The sequence below is a fragment of the Haliaeetus albicilla genome, chromosome 13 (assembly GCF_947461875.1).
Source record: "Haliaeetus albicilla chromosome 13, bHalAlb1.1, whole genome shotgun sequence".
Classification (NCBI taxonomy): domain Eukaryota; kingdom Metazoa; phylum Chordata; class Aves; order Accipitriformes; family Accipitridae; genus Haliaeetus; species Haliaeetus albicilla.
The window spans coordinates 30,352,108-30,371,555 of record NC_091495.1 but is presented as its reverse complement, the minus strand read 5'-3'; positions in this window follow the sequence as shown (position 1 = coordinate 30,371,555).

Genomic DNA, 19,448 nt, shown 5'->3' with positions numbered 1-19,448 from the left:
TAAATTACTCCATCTCACAAAGTCAGAAAGAACATGTGGATGAGACACTAGTATCATGAAGTGCTGTTGATCTTTACTATTTAGGCTGAGCTCATGAACTTGCTTTTAGTCAAAGGACAGAATCCAGAGCCATTTGTCTGGAAAAAGATGGTTGCAGTCAGCTAGCGAATAAGATAATTCAGCTAGAATATTTACAAGACAAAAAAAAAACCCCAAAACCTACATTTGTCTGGGATCTTTGTGATCACTTAGGATGTTTGACTGAGCTACTAAATTCCAAGCAATGGCAGCTAGAGTATAAGAGAGAAAAGAGAAAATTGCTCCAAGATTACCTACTCAGTGTTCACCGTCCATCCTTCACATGATGGAAGAATATAATGGTAGGTTAAATTTTTTTCTCTCTGAATTAAAGTCTGTGCTCATGGAACTCACATGTCATCCTGCCTCCATCATGACCTCCTTTGGAGGTTTCTGCTGGTCGAAGTTTTAAAAAAGTGGCAGGTAATCCACGTTAGAACAAGGAAATCAGAAACATATCATCCTTTTGCCAACAAAAGACAGTTTACATTACTAGCTTTCCTTGAATTACCTTTCTCATGATATGGGTAAGACCTTCCAGACAGACAGCAGCTGAAGAATCACACTTTGAAGCTGTCTCCACTAAAGCCGGGAAGCTAAGAAACAGTGGATTTTCATAGAATCATAGAATAATAGAATCATTTAGGTTGGAAAAGACCTTGAAGATCATCGAGTCCAACCATCAGCCATGCCCACTAAACCATGTTATGGAGTACCCCATCTATGCGCTTTTTTAATACCTCCAGGGATGGGGACTCAACCACTTCCCTGGGCAGCCCATTCTTATGTCTGACAACCCTCTCAGTAAAGAAATTCTTCCTAATATCTAACCTAAATCTCCCTTGCTGCAACTTGAGGCCATTTCCTCTCATCCTATCTCCAGCCACCTGACAGAAGAGACCAGCACCCACCTCACTACAACCCCTCTTCAGGTAGTTGTAGAGAGCGGTAAGGTCTCCCCTCAGCTTCCTCTTCTCCAGACTAAACAGCCCCAGCTCCCTCAGCCGCTCCTCACAAGACTTGTGCTCCAGGCCCCTCACCAACTTGGTTGCCCTCCTCTGAACACGCTCCAGCACCTCAATGTCTTTCCTGCAGTGAGGGGCCCAAAACCGAACACAGGACTCGAGGTACAGCCTCACCAGTGCCCAGTACAGGGGAACAATCACCTCCCTGCTCCTGCCGGCCACGCTATTTCTGATGCAGGCCAGGATGCCGTTGGCCACCTTGGCCACCTGGGCACACTGCTGGCTCATATTCAACCGGCTGTCACCCAGCACCCCCAGGTCTTTCTCTGCCGGGCAGCTTTCCAGCCACTCTTCCCCAAGCCTGTAATGCTGCATGGGGTTGCTGTGACTAAAGTGCAGGACCCGGCACTTGGCCTTGTTGAACTTCATACGACTGGCCTCAGCCCATCGATCCAGCCTGTCCAGATCCCTCTGTAGAGCCTCCCTACCCTCAAGCAGATCGACCCTGCCTCCAACTTGGTGTCATCTGCAAACTTGCTGAGGGTGCACTCAGTCCCCTCATCCAAATCATTGATAGAGATACGAAACAGAACGGGGCCCAACACGGGGCCCTTCAGAGGAAGGCACAAGAAATCTGGAGCTGCTATGAACATTTCAGGTTTTCTGCTGTTTTTACCAAACTTATTTTAATGTCTGATATAAAGAGAGTTCAGACCTGGGATCACAATCTGTTTCCTTGACTGTGTTCTCAGAAGCAGTATCTGTCCCTCCAAAAAGGGTCTGGATTTTTTTGTTCACCTTCATTTCTGAAGACTTGTTTGGAAAATGGATTGTCAGAAGTAACAACAAGGGGGTGAAAAGATTTCCTCGGTTACAAACAGGATTAACCAGTAGCAACATTAAGTTATATCAAATTATTTAAAAGTATTTCATATCAGGACAAGTCCTTACATTTCTGTTCAGATATCACCTAGCATGTGAGCTGCTACTTAACAAAATTACTTGAATTAGCACAAACTGATTAACCACTGCATACAAGTTAAACTCTCCATTAGTGTCCATCACCTTGCTTCAAACTTGCTGTCAGAATCCAACCAACTCAAGCAGCAGAAGAAAAAAGACTGTCCTTATGATTAAAAAGATGGAATTTTATGGCTCCACAGCATTGCAATTAGAGAATAAAATGCAAACCTAAAATCCTCCTCTTAGCAGCACTCAGAGCAGATGTTCAAGTTTTTTGAGGGGTTGAAAACTGGTAAGGGTGTAGTACATGACCTTTAAGTATTTGACAGTTATGGTCCTATACCAGGGATACTCACCTTATTTTGTATATCCAATAGAAAAATAAAGTGACACATTGTTTGTGATTTTATATAGAGAAGAGTCTATGCTTCAGAAGTCAGTCAAATTCTCTTTTTGTTTACACCTGACCAAAAATAAAACTGAAAACTTCATTGTCAAAGGAAGATTGCTACATCCACAGGCGTACGCTGCATTTTAGCATGCAGATTAATGAATGGGTGTCAGTGAAGGCAATGTGATTTATATTCTGAAAGATTTCTAAAGGTATCTTAATTCAGGAGTCCATTCATAACAGAATTCAGTCTAGCAGCTCTAATGAAACTGGTAAGATGCATCAGCTGAAGTTATCAATTGCAATGTGTGCAACAGCACTAAAGTGAATTAATCACTATTAGTCACTCCTGAACCAGTTGTTTTCATGCTGATAACTGTGCTTATTCCAATAACCACTATGTATAACACCCAGACTATTTTGTTTCCAACAACAATAATTTGACAATAGAGGTGGAGAGGTATATACTTTATTACATATCTGAAGAAGAAAATACAAAACACTTTTTTTTTTTAAACTTGGATTTGCCTTTCTACCTTAACTGATCTCTTACTACCAGAAATTTAAATCTTACAGTATAATGCAGCAACACAAAACACCAGTCTCTCATGCCAAAATGTTTATTTCCATGTGGGAGGTTAGAAGAGTATTAGATTTATAACCGCAATGCTATAAGGAAACACTTAGTCTCCTAGCTGCCATAATTATTATCAGCTGCAAACTTACTGGGTTTGCTCTTATTAATGTTATCACTTGGCACAGAATTATAATGCATGTTTAGCCAGTTATTTAGCCATCTGTGAAGTGGCTTAACTCTGTAAGGGATGGTATTAAACAAAATTCATATTAGTTTTGAGGAACACACTGTTCATGGCGTTGTCTGCAATTCAGTTAAATAAAAATGAAGTCAGTTGGGAAATTGCTATAGTTGGACTAATTACATATAATAGCACAGGAAAATATGGGGATTATAGATGAAACTAAATCTTTCAATAAAGCCTCCTTATGATAGACGTTTTTGGATTTCCTTCCCCTTCTTGCCCTGCAATAAACTATGAAAAAATTGAACCTCTTGCTAAATTATTTTCCTTTAATTAGTCAGATTTCAAATAGAATATTTTTCATCCCTTGTCTTCATTTCCTGGCAGAGAACAGAACAAATAAATTAATTCCATTAAGAGCCATTAGAGGAACAATATAGAATACTAAATCTGGTCAATAATAGACTGACCTATTGAATCATCTTGTAGTAAATTAAAAATAATTTTAACAACCCACAGGCTAAAGTATTAAAAACATCAAACCCCTTTTGGTTTCATGTGTAAGATTCAAAGGAACTAAAGGGTTGGAGTCTAAACACTGAGTTCTCTGCTTATTTATTCCCAAGGATCTCAACAGCAACTTCAGGCTTTATATCAGCCGCTGATACACACAAATGATGCCAAGACTTACATTCTTATAAAACAGTGTAATGTCGTAAGTGTATCTATCTGCACCAGTCTACATTGCTGGAGGTGCAATTTTCTAAGGAATACACTGGAAAAGTCAGGATGCTCAGAAATCCAGCTCTAACACTGGTATGGAGAAACTTAAAAACAAAGTTATTTAGGTTGCCACTGTTCCTCCCTGAGAAGCCAGTATATTGTTTTTATCATGTCCGATGGGGGCTAGATCAGATTAAAAAAACCCCGAAAACAAAAAAAAACCCCACTTCTTTTTAGACAAAAATAAAAATACATTTTTTTAAAATAAAAATATGTCCCTCAATAGAAAACTTGTTAAAAAATGGTATCCAAAATTAAGAGCAGTTTCTTATGAACACTGCAAGGAATCACAGAACTTTGTTGATGATTGATACATAACTAAAATTTAGGAGACTTAATTATTATATCAAGCAATAAAAGAATTCTCATTTTCCACATCTTTTCTTGTTTACTGGATGGATGGGAGTGTTCGCAAATTTCATGTTCCTTGTTCGAGCTTTATATATATGAATATATATACGTATACATATGTGTGTGTGTATATATATATACACACACAAAAATAAAGTTCCCTCCAGGCAATATATAGCCTTCAAGGATACTGAAGGTTATGGCAAAAAGGAACAGAACGATCTGTTTGTGTCCATGGTGGATGGTATGAGAAGCAGTGGATTTACCAGCATGAAGGAAGATTCAGATTAATCTTTATTAAAAGGGTTTGTAAAGTGAAGCGATATCTAAGAGGGAACAAACTAGAATAGATTACGTGGGAGGTGATAGAATCTCCATTTTTGGAGGTCTTTACAAGCAAGCTGGAAAATACCAGAAAAAATACAGTTAATCCTACATTAGGGAAGAAAGCAGATCAGATGATCTCTTGAGATGCCTGGACACCCAAAGCAGAGTTGTGTATATCTTTCCGGTGGCCAAAGACTTGAACTTAAGCTTAGGTGTTTGAGTGCATCCCCATGATTGTTTTAGTTTGGCTCAGGAAGATGATTTCCAAGTGAATTTTGCAATTGTTCTCACTCACTGCAAAGTGCAGTGCTTGTGTAGCAGGGAGGTCTCAGTAGGTATTAACTCTGTTCCCTTTAGGTAAAACTGAACTGGAAGATGCACTCTGGGATCACACTTAATACATTTTAGCTGCTAACTGGCAATCATTTCATGGGGTCAAATTAGGTTAGTCTGGAGGAAAGTGACTATAGTGCAGAGAAAGGTCCTTACACCATTTGTTTTGCTCTACAAAGCCTCTCCTGTCAGACCATTCTTCTTGCTAGTGTAGACGTGACTTAAGGCTTTTACTGGTTATGACCATAAGCTCCTGAGGAACTGATGCAGCCAGGATCTGTTGTACTTCTGAGTGCTGTACCACAGACACAAGGAAAATAAAAGGAGAGACAGAACTTAAGCTCTTTTAGTCCCTTTTAAAAGCAGGAATAATTTTATTAGAGCATATTTATACCATATATTAGATCATCTATATAAATCTCTATTTATATATATGAAAATACATTCATAACACTGAGCTTCAGGCAGTTGAAGGCAAGTCTACAGACACTGGGAGTTTGCTCAGGCATCATCATTCTTCATCTTTCCTGAACATACTTTCCAAAGTAAACATTTCTAATACAGATTGCAAATGAAATACAAAGCTTTTTGCTAAAAGATGATGCCTTTTATGCTTTTTCCGGAATCATATCTGACCTATTTTTTATCTTATAAACTATCTTTTGAAAACAGTAAGTCACCAACAGAACATAAATTAGTAGATCACCTCACTATATGATGATGTCTCTGCTCTCATGGGCCCCCATGCTTTTGGCCATCATCCAGACTCTAACACATAAGTGCAATAGACTGGGATATAAAAAACTGTGGAGATCTGGCGAATAGGCCTGGGACTGACTTCTGATTTCGCTGACATTAGAAGCTCTTTTTGTTAGACTTCAGGCTTGTTTCTTTTGTCTCTCTCGGTGGTTCCTCAGTGCGTTTCACACTGCACTGAAACCCACAGAGTGGCACGGGCACAGCCAAACACTTTTCCCCTCTACAAAAATACATGCAACGCATGGCTTCTCACTAGGAGAACTTCTTTATAACAGGGAAAAGGAGTCCATGGTCAGGAGCAGACCCTGACAGAAAAACTGGGACATTAAAAGGACAGGGATGGCTCAACTTTCACAACTTTCTCCTGATGGTTGCAAACTGCAGAGAGCTGCTGGAGGTACTGAATGAGAGAGGGCAATGTGCTAAATGTCAGTCAGCAAAGATTAGCCAAGGAGTGTTGTGTTCAGGTTGGTTGCTATATTCAAAATTGAGCTGTCCTTTTTACGCTTTATCACTTAAGCAAAAGGTAAAGATAAAAGAGGTTTCACGAAGCTTATGTCTAATTACTTTTGAAATTTAATGTCCTTGGAAAGAGCTAAATGGGAAACCAGAGTATCTGCACCTTGGCTGAAATGCTAATGTGTCCTGGTTTCGGCTGGGACAGAGTTAATCTTCCTCCTACTAGCTGGTACAGTGCTGTATTTTGGATTTAGTATGAGAATAATGTTGATAACACACTGATGTTTTAGTTGTTGCTAAGCAGGGCTTATCCTAATTCAGGGATTTTTCAGTTCCCCATGCTGTGCCATCTAGGAGATGCACAAGAAGCTGGGAGGGAGCACAGCCAGGACAGCTGACCTGAACTAGCCAAAGGGATATTCCATACCATAGGTTGTCATGCTTAGCATATAAACTGGGAAGAGTTGGCTGGGAGGGGCAGATCACTGCTCGGGAACTGGCTGGGCATCGGTCAGCAAGTGGTGAGCAATTGCATTGTGCACCATTTGTCTTTCTTGGGTTTTATTTCTCTCTCTCTCTTTTTTGTTATCTTCCTTTTCATTACAGTTATTAATATTATTAATATCATTATTCAATTATTCAGTTGTTAAACTGTTCTTATCTCAACTCATGAGATTTACTTTTTTTTTTCCAATTGTCCTCCCCATCCCACCAGGGCCAGGGGGAGGAGTGAGCAAGCAGCTGCGTGGTGCTTAGTTGCCAGCTGGGGTTAAACCACGACGTAATGGAACACGCAAGAGTGATTGTGGAGATTTGGGGACAGCCTAATTCATTCTGACATCAAAATTTTTGGCCTACAGATGACCTGAACCCTAGCAGCCCTTCTCACAAAGGCTTGAAATTCTCCTCTGAAATGGGCATATTAAGGCTGGAGGATAAAATCAGAGCCAAAATACTATAATACCCTGAGGTGATGACAAAATCAGAATTTCTGTACATATGTACAGCAAATATGCATCTCTGAGACACAAATGTACACACATATATAGTAATTACTAGTAAGTTAGCAAGAAGATCTGTTAATAATCTGTCAGAAAAAATGAAATGGTGAATTGTCTAAAATGCAAGAAGTGGCTTCTCTGACCAGTTGCGTAATGATGAGATAAGATTCACAACTTGCAGTCTGCAGACTTTTTATGATCCAGCTACAAGGTCCTGCAGATCTGTCTTCCCCCAGATCCTCTCATTTTGGAGGGACTTCAAAGTAGCCAAGGCAGCTGAAAGAAGAGGGGGGTGGACTATTATCAAGGATGCATATATTTAGGAAATCCCGAGCTCTTGAAAATCTGCCAGTAGTTGCCTCTCTGTCTTACGAAGCCATTTTTCTTTCTCCTAGCAGTGTGCTGCTTCTATTAGCTTTGATTACAGAAAAGCACAATCACTTATTCAAATAATGAAGGGCTGTCTTCTCTTTTAAACACACACTGAGCACTGGTAGGCTGCAGTATTTCACTAAACACTGAGGCTAGTCTGAAGATAACACAAGGAAGAAGATAAAAAGAGCAGCACATTCCTGTGTGAAATGTTATATTGGGGTTGTCTCAGAATCAGACACCGACTTCCACCCCCTGCGCGTGTGCAAACGGGCACCCGACGGCACCGCAGGTTATCGTTTCCTCCTGCCCAAAGTCGCAGTGGCAAGAGTTTGAAATTGCACCTGAGTTTAACTCTCACTGATACACGGTCCAATCTCACCAGCTGCTTACCAGCACCTGTACCACTGAACCGCAACAAATGCCAAGGAAATAGCAATTCCCTGCGGAGCTGCTCCTGCCCAGTGCTACCTTCTGTCTCCCTGCAGGCTCTGACTCTGAGTCCATAAAGCCAAAGTTTAAGAACGTTCAGCATCTGGCCAGCTTTGTTCCACAGAAAATGTTAGGTTTTGGGGACTGACATCTTTGGGGAGGAACAGATTTCTAGCTCCAACCGTTGGATAATAAAACTCACTTTTTACAAACAACAGAGAAACCTTTACAAAGGCGTAAGTCAGTGATCTTGACTGAGTTGTCTAAGATGGCATTAATTTCATAGCCAGTGTCCTTTTTCCACAGAAAGAATGAATCCTCAATCAGGAGCTTATCTTAAAGATACAGAGTCTTGTTCTTTTTGCAGTCCATATCCAAAATAATCTTTGGAACTAAAAAATAAATTATTTTGCTCTCATATTTCACACTAGTATCGGCTGAAATGAAAAATACCTTTGACGCATGCAATTTTACTCATTTATTTAGGGAAATGTCAGCACAGTATTTAAAGCAGGCATGGCAAAGGAATGATCCTTTATTGCCTGCTTAGGCCATTGCAGGTGTCACATCTAAATTTTTTAGGGAGAGGACACAAGAAAAATAAATGTTGTACAGCTGGCATATAAATATTCCTTTGGATATTGTCCGTGACAGCTGGCTCTCATACAAGAACAGGTGAATTCCTCACAGCAGGTGAGTGTTTGAGGAAGTTGACAATTGCTGCAATAACTAGTGAATACACAGTTCAGGTTAGAAATGTGTACCAGGAGACAAGGTTACAGATGTTTTCCAGAAGGTAGAAAACAAAAGACCAGTTATTTAACTGCTCCTGGTCATGGAGGACAGGAGAGCCAGACAATTTTCTGTCTCTGTGTGAGTGATCCCATGTGGCTTCTCAAGGGAGCACTTTTTTAACATACAAAAGCTCACATCAGCTCACTAACAGTAATCCAGAATTCTAGAAGGATTTTTCCTGCTCCTAGATTAAACTGAAGCAGTTTTTCTCCTGCTGAGTTGCATTTTTTATTAGTCTTATTGACATAGTCTCTAAAACCAGAAATCTCTACTGCTTCACATAAACCATGAAGTTCTTCATGCAAATGTACTTGATAGCTTCTTGTGAGCAGAGACTCTGTGAGAGTGTTTTTCTTAACAAGGTAATCACTGCATGTCACTCACGAGGTCATTGGAGACTGCCACACAACGGGACTTTGTTCTCTGCTTTGCTGGGCAATTCTGACAACAGAGCTACTTATGCAACAGCACAGTTGCAGTCCTCCCTTTAGAAAATCACCATGAGAGAAGTTTTTATTTTTAAAAGTATTGGATAATCTTACAAAAAAAACATGTGGTATATATTATGTTGTAGTGTTACAAAGTTACACTCTGTAAAGCAAATTCTCTTTGATTTCTAGAAAAAGGGAAATAAACTGACAAGTAAACCCAATCTAAATAATGAATCAAACACCCCAAAATGATCAGCTTAAAGTATTTTTTCTTTCTTCCTTTTTTTTTTTTCTTCATGTAATAGAATTGTCTTTATCACCTTGTTTTGAAACATGTAAGGTTCACTAAGGTTACATTTTTAAGCTTTTCTCTGCAACTACAGGGAAATTTTCCTCTTAGCAGAAAGTTAAGATTGGCATGGACCCAGGATTTGTAGCTAAAAGGAAAATGTCAGATATTATGAGAGTTGTGATAATATCATACTAAAGTCACCTCAAATATCCTGATAGTAAGTCCTGAGTTGGGCACGGGAACAACTCGCGTGAGGAGATGACTGAGTAACCGAGGTGCCAGACTCAGGGTTCCTATCATGAAACAGGGACCGGGGACAATGTACTTCTACCCTCACAGGGATAGTAGAGCACGTGCTTAGGCACAAAGATACTTCACTCTGTCTGTAGTCCTTGTAAGGCAAAGAACCCGTGGTGAGAGTACAACGCTGTGCTGCTCCTTCTTCCCCTTCCTCTGACGTCCTTCTGCGCTATTCCCACCCCTGCCTGAGTGCAGTACACAGCTCGGGCCCTATGGCACCACTTTTTTCCAGAAATCACCCCAACAGATTTTTTTTTTTAATCTTATTTATTGAGGAAACATTTATAGCTTGTTTATTTTGCTATGGGTCATGTTTTGCTTGTCTTTTCTCCTTCCACCCTTGCCCCCTCCCAGTCCTCAAACCCAGGTGTTGTGTAATGCTGCGGATGAGGAGCCTGTGCTGGAACTGGAATATCAGCTTCCCTAAGAGAGCAATGAAAAACAACATGAAAAGGTCACCTCTGTGGTAAAGTGCCCCTACACCCTTCTGATGAGAAAATACAAGGCTTCTGTTGACTTTGCAGAACTAATCAGAAACAATGATTTGGATCCAGACTTCCCCTTTCCTTCAGAAGCCAGAGACTGATCCCCTTACATAAACTGGAATGTAAGAAAGTTAACATGCCACTTAGCCTGGATTAAGAGAACTATCTGCAGACTACGATATCCTCAGTCGTGGAGTGACCATGCTTGGAAAGGGTAATTTTTAAGCATTATCAGCCTAAACTTCATGAATCTGAATTCTGTTTTGCTATGTAAGTGTGAATCCAGAACAGCTCCGTTAACTTATCTGCATTCTTACCAGGGTTACTGAGAATAAAATCAGGACAGGACTCCCAGATTTTTATCGTTTGATTTCTAAATGGAGATGTATGCCCTTCAACACATAAAAGAACTATTTGTTAATTTTCATTTTAATGGAGTTTCTTATAGGTTGCTAATATGTTACTTGGGAATCACTTCAAATATGAAAGGAGAGGTAATTCCCGTTGCTGGAAGTAAAAAGAGAGAAATGATGGTTTGAGATTTATTCTACCAAAATGTGCCGAAAATTCTGTTGGAAGTGGCTTTGATTAAAGAATGCATTAAAGTAATTTTAAATAACATTGATTAAGAAAGTGAGCATATCAAGAAGATATATTTTAGTAGACAGGTTAATATTTACCCTGAAAAACAACTTCATGGCTTGAGTGAGTCAGCAGGATGTGTGGGAGAAGGGCTGGTGGAAGGCTTCTCAGCAGTGGAAGTAAAATTGAATTATTCCGCCTCAATGAAAAGGGTGCAATAAGGTAGCTCTTTCTGGCAAGGTGTCTGTTCTCCTTTTTTCTTCTCTTCCCTTCATCTCCATCTCCTCATCTCCCATTGCAGTAGCTGCTTCCCAGACTCTTTGGATCATTGCTTGGAAAGCAGCGTTTCGTACTCCGCAGCTTTGTGTTGCAGGGTAAAGTGAACAAGAAAGCCACTGCAGCCTCTTTTGGGGAGACCTGCTGTCCCCCAGCACTCAGCCTGGCTATGAAAATGCCTGCTTTGCCCACACCGACAGCGACAAGAGTCAGACCTTCCAATCAGATGCATCTCCTTAAGCAGCTTTCCTTCCATATACTCAAGAGCAAGAGGAGTCAAAGTCCCTATGTGAGGCTGCTCTAGAGTAACCTGTCTCTGCATTAACTATCTAGAAGAACTGACCTCCCCAGACATCTAGTACAGGTGTCTAGAATTAAATTTCCTATACCGCTGCATTATTACACAAACACACTGTTACTCAAATTTCCCTTCTCCAGGACCTGTCTTTCTTACAAGAAAAGAGTTAGCTCTGCAGAAAACTGGTCATTTGTACTAGTTATTCCTGCATATTTTGGTCTTGTTTAGGGTGAAATTTAATTTATAAATCCAATTTTAGTGACTAACAGAAGAACCTGGCGAACTGATGGAAAATTTCTCGTGAGATCTAAAGATATGATTGAAGCAGCAACTTTTGTAAGTACCTTCAAGTCATCTAGACAAATAATAGGTATTGATTTTTCTTTATTGAGGATGAAAGCTCATGTCCAGTCCCACTTATTTGCAAGAATATGTTAGTGGCAGAAGTACAGGGATGTTGAGAAGCATATGTTCAAAGACAAAATCTTGGATTAACTTCAGAGGAAGCTTAAATGTTCCATTTGTTCTTCAATAATACTTTTTACGTAATTGGATTTATTTTTCATTCAGATCCAAATAAGCAAAGGCTAAAAAATACAACATATTTCATCCTTCTGGTGGCTCAAGTCACTTCTTTCAATCCCTAAGATACTGACTATCTGGGTCTCAGTATATGTATTAGAAATGACCTTGTATCTTTAGCCTGGAGTTCAAACCCTCACTCATACCTGAGTCTGTCATTTTTTTTTTTTTTTCCTTAAGACCTTAAATCCTGAAATTGCCAAACTTCATTCAGCTACAAAAAAATTACAAGATTTTTAATGTTGTAAAAATCAAATGTGGGATATTTGAGTGAATACAGAATTCAAAGTTAAAATGAAACTTGTGTAGCTAGATCTGGCCTGCATCACTATTTGTACTGATTATCAGGCATTGTGTATTAAGGGAAAGTGGAAAAAAATAAATAGATCTGTGACTTGTGAAGTCTGTAGCACTGAGTATGAAAACAAGACAGAAGATTTCATAGCTCATTTCAAGTACTTTTATGTCTGAATGTTCCACTGTTGGTGAACTTGCACTATACCTAGAATATAACTAAAACCAAAGTTAAATCAAAGTGATGCTGATTTGAAATTTTCGTACAAATAAGCTTCAACAAACATACAAAAAACCCTCATCTGTCCTACAGAAAAACCAGAGCATTTCACTCTGAATTAAGTAAAAGCTGTCTTTGTTGAAGGAAAAGAAGCTGCTTTACAAAAATAACACTGATGTGATCTTTCAATAGAGTAAGGTCCTGCATTGTAAATGGACATATTTGGAGTTTAAAATATGACTGTTAACCAAAGTCATAATCTTTATGATTTGGAAAGGAACAGTCACACCATAAGTATTATATAGCATTTTATGGTTTACAATAGAAAAGAAAAAAATGTATATGTGAAAGTTTTCCTTATACCTACAAAAAAACTGATGACACATTTTCTGCCTGCTAAATGGCTGCCTTCCAAAGAGTTCTTGCTACCAAATCAAGCTTCATAAATACTTCAAATTTGTTTTCTATTGAAAACTCAGTGATGTATGAGGATTATGTGGATTTTCCTTTTGTTTTGAAGGAGTTATCCTGGTCATCCTTATATTCTTTGGCGATTAACACTCACTAGAAAACATGGGCATTAATTTCTGCAGGATACCATCCTAGCCATAGAAATAATGGAGAAATTTATTTCTGAAGCTTTAAAAGGCTATTCAAATTTCTGTAGCAAATTCCTGTCTGAAGAGTCTAAACATCACCTTTTCTTCACAACCCTGTAATACAAACAAAAAAATTAAGTAGAGCTTTAAAGAAAGAGTTTGTGGACATGCTTTTCTGCATGTAGAATGCTTCCACCAGAAGCATATTTTCGGATAATGAGGGCTACAAGGACCAGGAGGCAGCATCAGTCTCCCTTCCCAAGTATAGCATTTATTGCCCTAGCTGTCAGAGCTGAATAGGTTTAGCATGTGGTGCTTACAACTCGTTAGCTGTTATATGCTTGACATGTGGCAACAGCTTAAAACCATTTGGAAGCAGAAGCTAAAGCAGGCTTCTGCACAATGAGGGATGATATTGCTGGAGCAAACATTATTGCACCTGTGAGGATAGCCTACAGAAGCTGCCTTTCAGATCCTGGTTTCCATCCTACTGTGAGAAATCTGCCTGTGTGGTGCAAGCCTGCATTTTGGAAAGGCTGCCTGGTCATCTGCAGGGCAGGTGAGGGAAAACCAGCCTGTGCCTCCCTGGGCCCCATCAGTCTGAAAACAGGCACCTTCGAAAGGGAAGGACTCGCATTTGCTCTCACCTGAGATGTCACCAGTGGCTGCATCAGAAAATTATTGTGACATAAAATACAGTAATATAGAACAAAACCAGCAAGAGATCTGGCACTCCATTCTCCTGGACTAAAACGTCAAGCGCCAGGACTCTGCTTTGGAAATAGCAAAGCAGTGCACTTACTATGGCAGTCAGGCTGTGTCCTTTCTTCGAAGTAGTTGCAGGTTTGAAACAAGAATTATTGGGAAAAATCCAGCAGTGCACATGGGGCCCCAAAGAGGAATTTGATGGTCTTCTCTGGCCTTAAATTCTATGAAAACCAGGCATAAATGCAAAGCCAACAGCCATAAAATTAGTGCTAACTTCATCTTTCCTCTCTTACAGTTACTACCGCCCAAATTCTTCCCCATTTTTATTTTTTTTAAATGTCTGAGGAAACTTGCGCACTGTTACCAACAGATTTGGGCTGGTCTAGACCAAGGAGAGAAATCAATTCCAGGCCCTCAGCTCTCTCCCAGGTAATATTCTACTGGTTTCCGCTTGTGTTGTACCAGCTCTGCACAAGCTCACCTGCCTCCTGTGCTCTCAGCTGGGGAAAATAACACAAAGGGGGAGCAATTCTCTCGTGGTCTTCCAATTTCTTTACAAAGAAAACAGAACTAGATAGCACAACATATATCCACACTATGTCCTATTTTTAAAGGAAGTTTTATCCTGTAATTGTTGTACAATACTTCTGTAGTAAATACAGTCTAATCTAAGATTAGCCAGGGAAATAATAGCTTCATCTCCAATTAACTCTCAGGTTTATAGATATCTTTCCAAGAGATGCTGTTCTTTAACAATGCCTAACAGTATCGTTTTATGGGAAACATTCATGTAGGCTTATTGTCATGGTGTCTAAGCACCTCACGTTTATTTGAAATATATATTTAAGAAGCATTTCAGTAAGGTGGAGAAAGAGCCCTTTCCTGATATTACAAATAGAGGCCTATTGGAGTCAAGTGTTTAAATTCAAACAGTCTAAAAAGGGTTTTGCCCAAAAAGCCTCTGAGGAAGGGTTGAATAAAGTAATTATTCCAAGTCTTGGGGTTAACAACTTCAACAGTGACTGATACAGTAAGAAACAGAAATTCCTTTCATTGCAGGAGCAGAGAGAAATGGCATTTGTGAAGAAGGAAGACAAACCAGGTGTCTATCATGGTCCCTTCTGATTTTACATATCTCTGAAAGAGGTAAAGCCTCAGTAGCTATTAACCAGTTTTACCATATAGCTTGTGGAGACATGAACAGGTCTCCAGTGCTGCCATCATCCCTCACTATTTCTTCTGTTCCTTTTATTTGTTTGCTACCCCAAATCACCACACTGCACCTTCAAAGAGCAGGCAAACCCCTGAGGGCAGAGACTTTCTTACTCTGTTTGCACAGAGCACAGCAGGATCCTGACAGACGCTGCAGGAGCACACAAGCTTAACTTCATTCATCAAATACTCCTAAAAGGAAGGAGTATTTTTGAGGGAACAAACTGACTCTAGTGATTCTGAGGAAGTGTAGGCTGGTTTTTTTGTTGTTGTTGTTGGGCTGGGGTTTTTTTTGGGGGGGGGGGTGGAGAGCGTCCCCCACAAGAATCGTCAGATCAGCGTTGTGCTGTATCCATGCTGCTTTTACCCAGGCACACCAGTGCTGTAACTGGATCAACCTTGGTTTGCTCCCAGGACCTCCAGACATTGAATTCTGAGTTTTGATTTTTATTTTCTTTTAAATTCAAGATTTTGTTATCTAAACAGACTTTATCTATTTCTTCTGCTTTGATGTTCTCTGAGCAAGTTCTCAGGGTATAAATTTTTTTCCCTAACTTCTAGGGAGCCGGCACCTACTGGCCTGAAACTCCACCTGCTTCTCCTCAGGTTGGGATCATAGTTAAATATAGTCTTTTACAGAATGCTAGGGAGGGTGCAATTCCTCACTCATGAAGACATTGTTCACCGAGTACCCCCTCATTGGCTTGTATGGTGAAGCTTAGGAGACTGGGTCTGCTCTTTCCCTTAAAAGACAAAGCCCTTCCAAATCACAGGACATTGGTATATCAATTTTTCAAAGTAAAGTTTATTTCTACCTTATTAAGCAACTGCCTAAACAGCCTCTTTTCAGCTTCAGATGCTAAAAATAATTGAAGAAAGAGTGACTATTCTCTCTTTTTTACAACTTTCCAAATAGGCATGAAAGCTATTTGGAAAAATCGCCATTCAGCTACCTTAGGGGATTGCAGACTGGTTACCGAACCAGGTAGCTTTGCTGTTGAAGTGGTCGTCTCTCTTGTTACATCTCTGACTACCGGGTAGTGTACCACCTAGGTGACTAGCTTCAGGGAAAGGCCAGATCAGGTGTAGCAGTCTCTTCTTGACGGGTTACTAGAATTTCAGCCCAAGAAGAATGTGAAAAATCAACAACAACAGCAAAAGACTGCATGTCCAACATGGAATTTGGAGTTTCCTGGCAGCTTTGTCTGTTCCCAGAGTTTCTGAGCTAGAGAGGCCAACTCTCAAAATCCCACATCTGCCAGTGCCCCCTTACTCTAACTGCAGCTGTTCAGTAGGGAAACTCAGCTGGTGTGCTTTCTAATCACTGGGTTTCTGGAAACTCATGAATAACTACAGCAACATAGGCTACCTTTATTCTCTGAAAAAATCAGTCAGCTTAAAAGTAATGTGCTGTCATTACAGATCTTTTTCTTAGATTACTATTTTGTAATTTCTTAAACTCCTTGTACTAGAGGAAGCCAGGGAACAGAGGACAGGGAATTTGCACACACTCTTCCTGCAACTCATCTTTCCCTAACTGAATGGGAGCCAAACTAGGTAGCTCATTTCTTTTGCATCCTTCATGGCATCCCACAAATGCAAAGACAAATTATAACAATTCACCTGGATGGCTGGTGAATCGTGTATGGATTTGTCCAGAAACTAGCAGACCAATACAACCATAGCATTCAACAAGCAGCTCGTGTGCTAAGGCAGTTTGCCAGCACTATGAGACAAATGAAGTTATCACATACCACTTTTAAAAAAATGGTACGTAGCTTCTGGGTTTTTGTGGGTTTTCTTCATTCTAGAAGGAATTTTACTGAGCATCAGTTTTCCCGTAACTATAGAAGATAACAAATGAACTCAAATCTAAAGAAAATAATATTGTAAGTAAGTGGAATGAAGCTGTGATGCTTTGTGACTGCTATACAAATTCTCATGCTGAGTACAAACAAGGTGTAGAAAGTTAAACTCTGTATCACAGTGCTACAGAGTAAACAGCTTCTTGCTCTTAAGACAAATTTTATGAATATTGGAGACTGTTTCCCCTCTACACAAAATCCAAATATCTGGGAATAAAGAAACCCAAACACACAGCGTCAAAGTACATGGTTTTTGCCAGAACCAGTGTGCTTGACATAAAATACATGAAGAATCAACTTTGGTTAACGAAATACAGCACAAACTGTGCTCACTTCAGCAGTTAGGATCTGCTCCCATGAAAACATGCTGCCAATTTTATGCTGAGATCCGCCCCCAGCAAACCAGGCTTCATGAATCTCACGAGAAGCTACATGCTGATCAGCAAAGATGTTTCAGATAATTCTAGGAGTTCACCCTGTCGTAAATCCTCAAACAAAGCCTGCTGATGAAAAAAAAAGTATTTTCACAAGAGCTGTTGATTATACTCTTATACTAAATCAAGTATTGCTTTTCAATTAGATCATGGTGTGCTCAGCCCTGCAAGTCAGCAGGAAGGTTAGAAAAGTCGTCTTGTCCTGAATTAATCTACTAGCTTAAGTGTTTGCGATGTTGTATGTCAAGCTGATCTAAACATAAATTGATACAACATACTTATTTAGAAAAAGCTGTGAAGAGGATATAAATTAAGGCAATCTTTTGGCTCACTTAAATTGCTACCTGAAGTTTTCCCTCATGCCTTTGTCGTCTTAACACTTCCTCCAAGCCATTGCAAAAGCCTCTGGTTCACTTTGTTCCTGTCTGCTGAGACAGGAGACTGTCCAAAATTGTGTTTGTCTTGTATTAACAACAACAAAAAAGCACCGTAAACCAGGATGAAGTTGTCAGGCAGGTTTCTACTTTTACAGACATTATTACTCCTTTATAAGCTGTGGTTTACTAAATGGTAAATACTAAATCTCCCTTTTACTAAGAATTTTGTGGCTATTATAATTTACAAAGTAAAGCATAGTTATAACTACCACTTGACTGACAAAGCTTCTTAATGAGATCCAGCACAGATGGGAATTCCCATGTCCCATTAATGGTTTACATTTGTCACAGAAAAGAAAAAGCATTTTAGTCATAGATGGGGAACAGTCTCAGGCCTAAATTAATAAATACCATGTTATTTATTTCTTGCCTCTTGAGCCAGGAGGAAAGGAGAGAATATACCAGGACAATATGTGTATGAACAGGTCTTAACTGCATTTGGCCCAAAAGTTTTCAAATTCTGAAGATATCTAAAGATGTCTAGCAAAAAAGAATGGGAATATCAATAAGACCTCACAGCTCTATGGAGGCTGCAGGTATGTTTCTAGTTAAAATTACCAGCAGCAGACCAATTCCTCACACCCTTCACTCCGGGTCTGGGGCTCAGGCTTTTGCACTTGCACCAGGACAAAGCTCTTGTCCCTGCATATAAGCTTCTACTGCAGGAAAACCCCATACAAGTATACCCATACAGTAGCTCCATACAAGTATACCCAACCAAAAGTTTAAGTTAGGCCAGTTTTGGGATACCTGATTATCCTGATTTCATCTCAGACAGAGCTAACTTTCTTCTTAGCCGCTGGTACAGTGTGTTTTGGATTTAGTGTGAGAATAATGTTGATAGCATGCTGATGTTTTAATTGTTGCTAAGTAGTGCTTATCCTAATTCAAGGATTTTTCAGTTCCCCATGCTGTGCCAGCAAGGAGGTGCACAAGAAGCTGGGAGGGAGCACGGCCAGGACAGCTGACCTGAACTAGCCACAGGGATATTCCATACCATAGACTGTCATGCTTAGTATATAAACTGGGGGGAGTTGGCCAGGAGGGGTGATCGCTGCTCGGGCATTGATCAGGGGGTGGTGAGCAATTGCATTGTGCATCACTTGTCTTTTCTTGGGGTTTATTTCCCTCTCTCTTTTTTTTGTTATGTTCCTTTTCATTACTATTATTATTATATTTTATTATTATTGTTATATTTTATTTTACTTTAGTTATTAAACCAGTCTTATCTCAACCCCCGAGTTTTACTTTTTTTTTTCAATTCTCGTCCCCATTCCACCATCCCATCGTGGGGGTGGGGAGTAAGCAGCTGCATGGTGCTTAGTTGCTGGCTGGGTTAAACCACAACACTTATGTATGAAGGCTATTGCCTTTAATTTTCATGAATGCTGTCTCCTTGCCGCTTTACATACTCTACCTGCATGGATTCTTTTCTCCTAGACTTTTGAGGGGGCATTAGGAATAGGAAAAGAAAAACAAAAGGACAATATTTATATTCCGTTGGTAAATGTGGTTGATGCAGGGGGTTCTGGTTACTAAGGGGCAAAGAAAATCTTAAATTTGTGAAGAACCTGCAAGGACATGTGACTTTGAAGAATCTCAGTGTTTATAAAACTTAAGATACATTAAAAAGGTGAAATATTTAATGATCTGTCTCTATTTT